General features: G+C 43.8%; 1 pseudogene; it reads left to right on the top strand.

Annotated features, from left to right (window-relative positions):
- Positions 1–3,165: 3,165 nt before the first annotated feature.
- Positions 3,166–12,572, top strand: LOC139366642 (piggyBac transposable element-derived protein 4-like; annotated as a pseudogene).
- The last annotated feature ends 466 nt before the right edge of the window (positions 12,573–13,038 follow it).

Below are 13,038 nucleotides of genomic sequence, written 5' to 3'. Positions count from 1 at the left end.
AAGATCATGATCATTAGAAAGCAAATTACGGACTCCTCTTTATATCTACACATTTCTCCAAAGCTCAGTTGTCCTGAGTCTGCACAACACTACCAGGACCTAGGATCATGGGAAACACTCAAGTTTTTTAATTGTATATCTCATGACACATTGATGAAAATAGTCTTGGCCTCTAAACCTTCACGCTGCACACTGGAACCTATTCCAACTAAACTACTGAAAGAGCTGCTTCCTGTGCTTGGCACTTCTATGTTGAACATAATGAAGGGCTCTCTATCCACCGGATGTGTACCAAACTCACTAAAAGTGGCAGTAATAAAGCCAAACCTTGACCCAGAAAACATAAAAACTCTCAGCTATGTCTAATCTCTGTTGACGCTGTTGAGCAGTCTTCCTGAAGACAAACAATGTATACGAAACGCTTCAGTTTGTTTTAGACCCCATCATAGCACTGAGACTGCACTTGTGAAGGTGGTAAATTACCTTTTAATGGCATCAGACCAAGGCTCTGCATCTCGGTCCTTGTGCTCCTAGACCTTACTGCTGCTTTTGATACCATCGATCACCACAATCTTTTGGAGAGACTGGAAACTAAAATTGGTCTACACAGACAAGTTCTGGCTTGCTTTAGATCTTATCTGTTGGAAAGATATCAGTTTGTCTCTGTGGATGGTTTGTCTTCTGACAAATCAACTGTACATTTCGGTGTTCCTCAAGGTTCATTTTTAGGACCACTATTGTTTCACTATATATTTTACCTCTTGGTGATGTCATTCGGAAACATAATGTTAACTTTCAATGCTATGTGGACGATACACAGCTGTACATTTTGATGAAACATGGTGAAGCCACAAAATTGCCCTCCCTGGAAGCCTGTGTTTCAGAGATAAGGAAGTGGATGGTGGCAAATTTTTTACTTTTAAACTTTTTAAAACTTTTAAACAGAGGTACTAGTTCTAGATCCCAAGAAACAAAGATATATTCTGTTGGATCTGACATTAACCTTGATGGTTGTACAGTCATCTCAAATAAAACTGTGAAGGACCTCGGAATTACTCTGGACACTGATCTCTCGTTTGACGAACATATCAAGAATATTTCAAGGACAGCTTTTTTCCGTCTTCGTAAAATTCCAAAAATCAGAAGCTTTCTGTCCAAAAATTATGCAGAAAAATTTAACCATGCTTTTGTCACTTGTAGATTAGACTACTGCAATGCTCTACTTTCCGGCAACCCGGATTAAGCACTAAATAAACTTCAGTTAGTGCTAAACACAGCTGCTAGAATCTTAACTAGAACCAACACATTTGATCATAATACTCCAGTCCTAGCCTCTCTACACTGGCTTCCTGTTAAGGCTAGGGCTGATTTCAAGTTTTATCTGCTACCGTACAAAGCATTACATGGGCTTGCTCCTACCTATCTCTCTGATTTGGTCCTGTCGTACATACCTACACGTACGCTACAGTCACAAGACGCAGGCCTCCTTACTGTCCATATCATTTCTAAGCAAACAGCTGGAGGCAGGGCTTTCTCCTATCGAGCTCCATTTTTATGGAATGGTCTGCCTATCCATGTGAGAGACGCAGACTCGGTCTCAACCTTTAAGTCTTTACTGAAGACTCATCTCTTCAGTGGGTCATATGATATAGTGTAGTCTGCCCCAGGAGTGGGAAGGTGAACGGAAAGGCACTGGAGCGACAAACTGCCTTACTGTCTCTGCCTGGCCGGTTCCCCTCTCTCCACTGGGATTCTCTGCCTCTAACCCTATTACTGGAGCTGAGTCACTGGCTTACTGGTGCTCTTCCATGCGTCACTTGAGTGGGTTTAGTCACTGACGTGATCTTCCTGTCCGGGTTGGCGCTCCCTTCAGGTTTGTGCCGTGGGGGAGATCTTTGTGGGCTATACTTGGCCTTGTCTCAGGGTAGTAGGTTAGTGGTTGAAGATATCCATTTAGTGGTGTGGGGGCTGTGCTTTGGCAAAGTGGGTGGGGTTATATCCTGCCTGTTTTGCCCTGTCTGGGGGTATTGTTGGACAGGGCCACAGTGTCTCCCGACACCTCCTGTTGTAGCCTCCAGTATTTATGCTGCAATAGTTTATGTGTCGGGGGGCTAGGGTCAGTCTGTTATATCTGGAGTATTTCTCCTGTCTTGTCCAGTGTCCTGTGTAAATTTAAGTATACTCCCTCTAATTCTCTCTCTCTCATTTTCTTTCCTCTCTCTCTCTTTCTCTTTCTCTCTCTCTTCTCTCGGAGGACCTGAGCCCTAGGGACCATGCCTCAGGATTACCTGGCCTGATGACTCCTTGCTGTCCCTAGTCCACCTGGTCATGCTGCTGCTCCAGTTTTAACTGTTCTGCCTGCGGCTATGGAACCCTGACCTGTTTACCGGACGTGCTACCTTGTCCCGGACCTGCTGTTTTGGACTCTCTCTCTACCGCGCCTGCTGTCTCTAACTCTGAATGCTCGGCTATGAAAAGCCAATTGACATTTACTCCTGAGGTGCTGACCTGTTGCACCCTCTAACCCACTGTGATTATTATTTACCTTTATTTACTGTGATTATTATTATTTGACCCTGCTGGTTATCTATGATCATTTTAACATCTTGGCCATGTTTTGTTATAATTTCCACCTGGCACAGCCAGAAGAGGACTAGCCACCCCTCAGAGCCTGGTTCCTCTCTAGGTTTCTTCCTAAGATCCGGCCTTTCTAGGGAGTTTTTCCTAGCCACCGTGCTTCTACCTCTGCGTTGCTTGCTGTTTGGGGTTTTAGGCTGGGTTTCTGTACAGCACTTTGTGACATCGGCTGATGCAAAAAGGGCTTCATAAATATATTTGATTGATTGATTGAATAAGTCGGGATGAAAGTTCATGGAGTGCATAACTTAATAAACAAAACAAGAAACACAAACAACACACAGACAGGATACAGAAACAGAAACAATGATGCCTGGGGAAGGAACCAAAGGGAGTGACCTATATAGGGCAAGTAATCAAGGAGGTGATTGAGTCCAGGTGAGTTTGATGACACGCGGTTGCCTTGGTCGAGGCACGGGAACCTGTTCACCAGCTGAGACATGGGAGCCTATCGAACAGTTAGGTCACCTGGACCTGACATCACCTCCAACACAAAACAATTAAGGCGTAATTCTGTAACATATGCGCATGGAGTCGGTAAGCAAGTTCAGGAAGGGCATAATTTAAAGAACAAAACAAGTACCACGAACAATGCACAGACAAGAAACAGAAACAATGACGCCTGGGTAAGGAACCAAAGGGAGTAACATATTTTGGGCAAGTAGGTGATGAAGGTCAGGTGAGTCTGATGACGCGCAGGTGTGTGTAACGATGGTGACAGGTGTACATTAAACTAGACTTTATTTCACACTGCATTGAATAGGTGTTCCCAATCATGAGTGGTGGCCTGCTCCTGCTGTTGCAAATCCTTTTCTGCCAAAGACTAACCCATGACTGTGCTATGTAGCCTGTAGCGTCACTTCAGGAGGTGAGTCAAAGGCTTCTTCAGAAAATAATTTTCAATTTGTCAAAAAAATTCTACATCTGTGCATGTGGATTACTGATGTCCTGTTCAGTTTGAGAGGGAGAGCGGGAAGAGGAGAAGGAGAACCAGAGGAAACTTTGATACGTAGCTTGCTACTGCTATAATTTATTTTCATTAATTTTTAAAATGTCATTGCCCATGATGAAGCTATTTATCATAGTTATTAACCTCACAGTATGCCAAATTTGAGTAATTTACATTATTTACAATACATTGAAGTGGCAGCCTATAGTCACAACCAATTGGAGAGGAGCATTGTAAGGGTGCTGAAAGTAGGCTATTCTGAGGCCTAATTCATTTGTATAAACAGTCTTTGAAATGTATTCAACTTTTCTAAAAACAACCTTTATTTAACCAGTGTGTTGAAACCTATTTGTTCCTATTTAAGAAATAAGAGGTAGGCCAACCTGTTTTACAGATACAATAATAGGCTATTATCCATATATTTTGTAAGACAATTCCTTCAATCATCATGCACTCCTTAAAAAAACAAATTGCATTTTCTTGGTTGACTCATATCAACATCTCTAAGTATTACTAGTGGTGGGCTCAATAAATACAACAGAATAGGACGAATTAAAATAATAGTGATCAAGGAATAGAAATATGCTGGGTAGTGCATGCCAAGAGCTAATTTATGAGTGTTACCTCTAGTCCAACCATTCATCCACAGATTAAACGGTAAACCAGATTTGTTTCTCGTCATCTCTCCTCCTTCCTTCAGGCTTCTTTTTCTTATTTGGACTCTATGGTGGTTGGCAACCAACTTTACGGTGAATTACCACAAAGATGAACTGAGTGTAGACCTCAGTTCATCTTTCAATCACCCACGTGGGTATATGCTCCTAAAAACAAATGAGGAGATGGCACGTGGGTATATGCTCCGAAAAACATGTTACGATGGCGCCAGAGGGGAGGGCTGCCGTCTTATTGGCTCTTAACCAACCATGCTATTTTGTTCATTTTCTTGCGTTGTTTGTATCTTGTTTGGTTCACAAGGTTGCTGCTACCGTCTCTTATGACCAAAAAGAGCTTCTGGACTTCAGAACTGTGATTGCTCACCTGAAACTGGATGAAGAGTTCTTCTTCAATGAGTTGGACGGGAGGGATAGACTACTACAGACACTCGACCAGGCCCAGATCCCTGTGATTTGCTGGAGAAGGAAACTGATATTTGTGGGAAAAGTTCAGGGTACCTTGCGAGGATCAGGCGACGAGTGGCTAATCTGCCCTTGCCTTCTGTCCTGCTACCTAATGATCAATCACTGGAAAATAAATGTGATAAACTGAAAGCATGTATATCCTACCAACTGGACATTAAAAACTGTAATATCTTATATTTCACCGAGTCGTGGCTGAACAACGACATAAATAACTTCTTATAGCTGGGGGCAGTACTGAGTAGCTTGGATTAATAAGGTGCCCAGAGTAAACTGCCTGCTACTCAGTCCCAGAAGCTATAAGATATGCCTATTATTAGTAAATTTGAATAGAAAACACTGAAGTTTCTAAAACTGTTTGAATGATGTCTGTGAGTATAACAGAACTCATATGGCAGGCAAAAACCTGAGACAAAATCCAACCAGGAAGTGGAAAATCTGAGGTTCGTAGGTTTTCAACTCATTCCCTATCGAAGACACAGTGGGATATTAGTCATGTTGCACTTCCTAAGGCTTCCACTAGATGTCAACAGTATTTAGAAACTGTTTTGAGGATTCTATTCTAAAGGAGGGGCTCATAAGAGCTCTTTGAGTGAGTGGTCTGGCAGAGTGCCACAGCCTCCGTCTGGTGCAATCACGTGAAAGGTAGCTAGGCTCCACCAAATTTTTACAGACAATGGAATTGTCCGGTTGTAACATTAATGAAGATTTATGTTAAAAACACCCTAAAGATTGATTCTAAACATCGTTTGACATGTTGCTACAGACTGTAACTGAACTTTTTTGACTTTTCGTCTGCTCTGAGTGAACGTGCGTCATGAATGTGGATTACTGGACTGAACGCGCCAACAAAAGGAGCTCTTTTGACATAAATGATGGACATTATCGAACAGAACAAGCATTTATTGTGGACCTGGGATTCCTGGGAGTGCATTCTGATGAAGATAATCAAAGGTAAGGTAATATTTATCATGCAGTTCTGACATCTGTTGACTCCAACATGGCAGAAATCTATCGGACATGATAAATACGATGATAGATACATTCAATGCTTTTATTAAAGGATATCGTTCCACCACTACCCTCTGTGGCGGTCTGCGAACACACAACCTTCTGGCCCACATAAGACTGCTACATTGCCATGTAATGCTTACGAGACAAAACAATAGTTTATAAAACTGCATATCTAAGGCTCTGGTCTGTCTTAGGAGTGAGGGTAAACTACATATCTAAGGCTTTAGTCTGTGCTAGTAGAGAGGGTAAATGTTGCGAGAATTTTATTCTCAATGTTCTTAAACTGAACTTCAATTAAACTACTCAGTCTGCAACCCAGAATTTGTAAGATATTGGTTGAATGAAACAGACGGCGACCCAGCTACAATAGTCAAAATGTTTATTCACGAGAGCGCTCTGAAATCATACAATGCACATTTGGTTATATACCTTCCATTTGGTCATACATGTCCCTCCTCTTCTCCTAATACTGTCAATATTGTTTACAAGTCTTCTCCTACACATACATTGCTTATCATATCCCGCCATATGTTACACAATCTACTGCAAGCCCAACGGTTTCTCCCCTCTCTGAGTGTGGAGATCTCCTTCCCTGTTATCAGTTTCACAGTAGTCACAAGTTGTCTGCCACAGTTCCTTTTCTGCTAACAGTTCCTCTTTTCCTGTGTACATACATTCAAGAATACTAGTCTTATGATTCAAACACATTTCACTCCATTATACAGTGACAGGGTGGAATACTGTTAGTTATGGCCTTAACATTAATTTGAACGTATTAATCATTTAGTCATTGTCTTACCATTACCTTAAACATATGAATCTCCATAACAGTAAACTACATATCTAAGGCTTTAGTCTGTGCTAGTAGAGAAGGTAAACTACATATCTAGGGCTTTAGAGATGTATTCTATCCTCTGACACATTGGTGAGACTGCCTTATTGTGTCAAGAAGCAGTGTGGCTTGGCGGGGTTGTGTTTCGGTGGACGCACGGATCTCGACCTTCGCCTCTCCCGAGTCCGTACGGTTGTTGCAGAGATGGTACAATACTGTAACTACCAATTGTATACCACAGATTTCAGGACAAAAATGTTTAAAAAATATATATATCCTTTTGGTTGACTTGTTTTTAATCTTTTCTTCTACAGCCGATACTGGGCCTGGTCCTTATGATAGCCCCATGTCGGGTGCCATAAAAGCCTCAATGGGAGCAGCTTTAACTTGGAGAGGACAGGGGGATAGTACCAGAGATGGGATGACGTGAGTGCCAGGCTGTCTCAGGGCAGGAAGCTGTGAAGAGGCAGGAGGTCTTCTGGGGGTTGTGATGAGGAGAACACCGCTGGCAGCCGGGGCGCTTAGTCTTTAATATGACGGTGATGAAAAAAAATACTCAAACACAGGTCACACAGACGAGAGGAGTGGACTGTCAGGGTGATGTTCAGTGTCAGGGGGGGGATGCTATAGACGTATTTATCTACTTGACTGAATAGATTTAGCATCACACTTGTGTTGTGTTCACAGGCTCGGTCTGTGTGAAAACTGTAAAAGACATTTAGATAAGATGACCCTCTTTAGACAAAATACAAGGTTCTGACAGTGTCATAAATAATGTGTTCCAGTGCATAGAGGTGATGCTTGCCCCGGTCAAAAGTAGTGCACTATATAGGGAATAGGGTGACATTTTGGGACAGCCAAGGAAAGGGCCTCAGAAGAAAACTATTTCTAAGGTAAATCTGGTGAACTCTTAATCAGAAGGATGTGATACAGATGTGACATATGTGAACGGTAGTGGAGAGCAGTGTAACGGACTCGGGGTCACAGAGGACACGGAGATCATGAACTAGGCAGCTGCCACTGAAGCCACAAGTAATCAAAGGGCTGAAGGTGTGTGTGTGTGTGTGTGTGTGTGTGTGTGTGTGTGTGTGTGTGTGTGTGTGTGTGTGTGTGTGTGTGTGTGTGCGAGCGCGTGTTGGAGAATAAGCCATCAAACATGCTATGCCTGAGATTTATCGACATTCTGTGGTAAGATGTTGAAGTAATTTTTATTGAACATCAGTATATCAATGTGACAAGTAGGAGGTGATGCTAGTCAGCTGGCTCTACTGTAATAAGGGTAGATATACTGTGTAGAAGGCAGTAGGAGGTGATGCTAGCCAGCTGGCTCTACTGTAAGCAGGGCAGATATACTGTATAGAAGGCAGTAGGAGGTGATGCTAGCCAGCTGGCTCTACTGTAAGCAGGGCAGATATACTGTGTAGAAGGCAGTAGGGGGTAATGCTAGCCAGCTGGCTCTACTGTAAGCAGGGCAGATATACTGTGTAGAAGACAGTAGGAGGTGATGCTAGCCAGCTGGCTCTACTGTAAGCAGGGCAGATATACTGTGTAGAAGGCAGTAGGAGGTGATGCTAGCCAGCTGGCTCTACTGTAAGCAGGGCAGATATACTGTGTAGAAGGCAGTAGGAGGTGATGCTAGCCAGCTGGCTCTACTGTAAGCAGGGCATATATACTGTGTAGAAGGCAGTAGGGGGTAATGCTAGCTAGCTGACTACTTCAAACAGGGCAGATATACTGTGTAGAAGGCAGTAGGGGGTAATGCTAGCCAGCTGGCTCTACTGTAAGCAGGGCAGATATACTGTGTAGAAGGCAGACAGGTGCCACTTTTCACTGCTTCTCAAGAGGGAGTCAAGCAGTATTGTGGAAAAGGTGTGACTTTTTAATGTGACGGTCATGAGACGTGTGTGAATAAAATAGCATGAACGTTTCCAACTCGCATGTCGAGGCGGTGGGTGGCTTCATATATCGTTCTATAAAAGACGACCACCAACCATCCTGTTTGATGTGTCCTTTAGAATAAACATTTAACAAACGTATTTGAAATTTGACACGGTAACAGTTTTCAAATTCTTACGTCTTTGCTGTGGTCGTAAATTATGACGAGGTAGGGAAAATCTGGTAGGATACCGATGTGGTGTCCCTTAATTTCCAAATGCCCGTTATACAGTAGCTACAGACTCTCCACATAGACAATGAATACGGTAATGGGATTGAATTATATAAGGGCCTTTCGGTATGTCTGACGGATTGAGACAACGAGTTTCAACGGCGGTGTCTTCTATACCATTCTCCGTACACAATGCACTTACTCTACAGTAGCCAGGCCGAGTAACAGCATTACTGAAGCTCAAATGAACATATTCTGTATCATACACATTCATCACAATACACAGAGACAACCCTCATACGCATCATATTACCAACAAACAAAAAAATGCAATCTTTGTCATATTTTAAAAGGAAGAAAATCAATAGATATTTTTGAATGATACTGCAAGGTATCTCATGTTCTCCAGTTGTATAGGTGTGATCAAACAAAGTGCACTTAACAGAACATGGTGTTAGGTTAGGAGGAGCATTTACCTATGAATAAAACGTGTGTGTGCCTGTGTGTGTATTTTTTAATCATGCTTGTTAGTCATTGTTCTACTTTCCCACTTTCTCTTCCTTTCTTCCTCTTGTTCTGCTTGTTATCTGTTCAGTGTGTCTGTCTCATTCTCAGCGTCTCCCTTTGTCTCCCTCCATCTCTCTCCTTTACCCTCCAACTCCAAGGTCTTAATGATGTTAGGTCCTGGCAGGATGGTGTCACAGAGTGGGAAACTCCACAGGAGACATCCCTACAACACCTAGCCACTGTGACACCAGGCCTAGTGCCTCTGTCTGTCCGTCCGTCCGTCCGTCCCTCTCTCTATTTCTATCTCTCTCCCTGTCTCTCTCTCTGTCTCTCTCTCTGTCTCTTGTTGTTGTTCTAGAAGAGGTGTTTGAAGGTCCTAGTTCCCTCTGGGTATCTTTAACAGTTTGAGGTCCAACCTAGCAGTATGCCCTGCAGCCTATCCTAACATACTACTGTTGACTTGTGCAGTAGATCATTATATTTCAACGTTAATTTAGGCATTTGTGTGATCCAACCGTCCTTTTATACGTGTAAAAGCTCTCTTCTCATGTGGTTTCAGATGGTGGGTGAGAAGGAGAGGAATGAGGAGAGGAGGACAGTATTGACGAGAGAGAGGGAAGCAGAGGCGAGGGAAGCAGAGGCGAGGGAAGCAGAGGCGAGGGAAGCAGAGGCGAGGGAATGAGTCAGTAGGGATACAGCTGTACTAATTATAGAGACCCCTCAGGGCTACCAGGGCTTTGTTCTCTCACCTCCTTAGACCGATGGTTAATTGTTTATAGCACTTAACCCCTGTGTTGTGTTAAGGGTAAAAAATGACCCCCGTCATGTCATGAGTTTTCCTTGAGTGACCCCAACATTAGAACATTTGAAACATCGCCTTTGTTCATATTTCCATGAAAGCTGTACACCACCAGGGTACAACGATTGTCTTAGGGTCATTTTTTAATCTGCAGTTATAAAATAGTTTACAAACTACAAATACACACACACACACACACACACACACACAATGGTAAATTGAGATTGTGTGCTACTGATTGAACTCAGATAAAACTAAAACTTTATTGTGCCTGTACAGCAACTCCCCTCCACGACCACACACATGACTCAAGTTCACAGACAAAATTTTAAAAAATTCAGACGAAATAAACATTTCTTGAAAGCATTGTTTACTAATGGGAAATGCAGTCAGAGGATGTAAAGGTGCTGCAGATGACAGTCCCCCCAGTTGTCTCTTTGATGAAGCCATGAGTGCAACGTTTCAGTGCCCAACAGGTCATAGATCTGATTTTTCCAGATGTCCAGGAGGAACAAGACAACAATGATTTAGAAGAAGAGGAGGAGGTTTCTGAAGAAGAAGACGGGAAGAATACAACCCAGAGCATGATGCATCATCTTCAGATGAAGAAGATATCCCCCCCCAAGCTGAAAGAGAGACATTTTTGTCAAAGAACAGCAAAATAAAATGCTCCTTGTGACAACCAGGGCAGGGTGGCAGCACAAAATGTCATAAGGATGACCCCAGGGCCCACAAGACATACAGTTACGCATGCCCAGGACATCGCCTCAACATTCTACATGTTCATCACACCAGCCATCGAAAAAATCATCCTTGAGATGACAAATTTGGAGGGTTTCTGTAAATATGGAGACAACTGGAAGAGGATGGATGAGATTGACCTGCGTGCCTACATAGGGCTGCTAATCTTAGCGGGGGTGTATAGGTCCCGAGGCGAGGCTAAATAGGGCTGCTAATCTTAGCGGGTGTGTATAGGTCCCGAGGCGAGGCTACATAGGGCTGCTAATCTTAGCGGGTGTGTATAGGTCCCGAGGCGAGGCTACATAGTGCTGCTAATCTTAGCGGGTGTGTATAGGTCCCGAGGCGAGGCTACATAGTGCTGCTAATCTTAGCGGGTGTGTATAGGTCCCGAGGCGAGGCTACATGTAGTCTCTGGGATGCAGAGAGTGGAAGGGTTGTTTTCCGTGCCATGATGCCACTGGAAGTCTTCCACACTTTCTCAAGAATGCTACGATTTGATAACCGTGAGTCAAAGACCTGCAAGACGTTTGAGAGACAAACTGGAGGCCATAAGAGAGGTCTGGGAGAAGTGGGTGGAGCCATAAGAGAGGTCTGGGAGAAGTGGGTGGAGCCATAAGAGAGATCTGGGAGGAGTGGGTGGAGCCATAAGTGAGGTCTGGGAGGAGTGGGTGGAGCCATAAGAGAGGTCTGGGAGGAGTGGGTGGAGCCGTAAGAGAGATCTGGGAGAAGTGGGTGGAGCCATAAGAGAGGTCTGGGAGGAGTGGGTGGAGCCATAAGAGAGGTCTGGGAGGAGTGGGTGGAGCCATAAGAGAGATCTGGGAGGAGTGGGTGGAGCCATAAGAGAGGTCTGGGAGAAGTGGGTGGAGCCATAAGAGAGGTCTGGGAGAAGTGGGTGGAGCCATAAGAGAGGTCTGGGAGAAGTGGGTGGAGCCATAAGAGAGGTCTGGGAGAAGTGGGTGGAGCGTCTGCCATACCTCTACAACCCCGGGCCTGAAGTAACAGTGGATGAGCAACTAGTTCCATTCAGAGGTACATTTTTGTTTTCAAACCTGTAATGTAAGTGATTTTCACTGTTAATTGTATTACGTATTGCTGTAATATAATTCATTTATGTGATTTGTTTTCTGTGACACTGATACTAATTACTGATTTTAATCTCTTTTGTCAAAAGGTCGCTGTCCTTTCCGGTAGTATACGCCCAGCCAGCCAGCAAAGTATGGCATCAAGATATGGGTGGCCTGTGACTCACAATCCAGCTACGCTTGGAAGATGCAAGTCTACACAGGGAAGCCGATCAGTGGAGACCCGGAGAAGAACCAGGGGATGCGGGTTGGGCTTGATGTGACCGATGGACTAAGGGGGCACAATGTCACGTGTGACAATTTCTACACCTCTTATGAACTCCAGCAGTTCCTGAAGAGGAAGATCACCAAGGTTGGCTCAGATAGAAAGAACAAGCCTGAGCTCCCTCCTGCACTCCTCGCAACAAGGGGGAGAGAGGCCTTCTCATCAATGTTTGCCTGAGCAACCAACAGCACTCTAGTTTCTTACCTCCCAAAGAGAACAAGAATGTGGTCCTCCTGAGCACACTGCACTGCACAGCTGATATCAGTGACCGTGAGAACAGGAAGCCAGCCATCATCCCTGACTACAACCACAACAAAGGTGGCGTGGACAACCTAGACATGTTGATTGGAATTTACAGCTGCAGTAGGATGTCTGACAGCTGGCCCCTGGTCATCTTCCATAACATCATTGATGTGTCCTCATACAATGCTTTCGTGATATGGAACAAGATCAACCCTACCTGGATGCCTGATAAGCAGAACAAGAGGGAGGTATGTGTGTAACCCCACACATTCAAGGAAGGGAGTGCCTCCCCCACACAGCAGCCTCTGCAGCGCTTGTGAAAGCTGTTCATGGGGATGAATCTTGTCCTGATCCACCTGAGGCTGCAGCTGGGGCAGGCAAATGGAGGAGATGTCTATTCTGCCCCCCAAAGAAGGACTGTAACACAAATACTATGTGCTGCACATGAGAAGAAAAAAGAAAGAAGAAAATGGGAAAAAAGAAAAACATCTGCAAAGTCCATGCAAACACACTTTTATACTGTCCTACATGTGCTAATTAGAGTTGATTGATTTATGTTCTTCACGTTTTTGTTTTGTATCTATTATCTTATTTTATTCTTATTGTTGGTGTTTATATACCTTGTGGGTAGGAGCAATGGTTAAAAATTGGGATTTTGTAGTTGAATTCCTCATTGTACAGTATATAATAATATATCACTATGTTGCCAAAGAAGTTCAAGACTGT

The sequence above is a fragment of the Oncorhynchus clarkii genome, chromosome 15, assembly GCF_045791955.1.
Source record: "Oncorhynchus clarkii lewisi isolate Uvic-CL-2024 chromosome 15, UVic_Ocla_1.0, whole genome shotgun sequence".
Lineage (NCBI taxonomy): Eukaryota > Metazoa > Chordata > Actinopteri > Salmoniformes > Salmonidae > Oncorhynchus > Oncorhynchus clarkii.
This window is presented reverse-complemented; position numbering and strand designations above follow the sequence as displayed.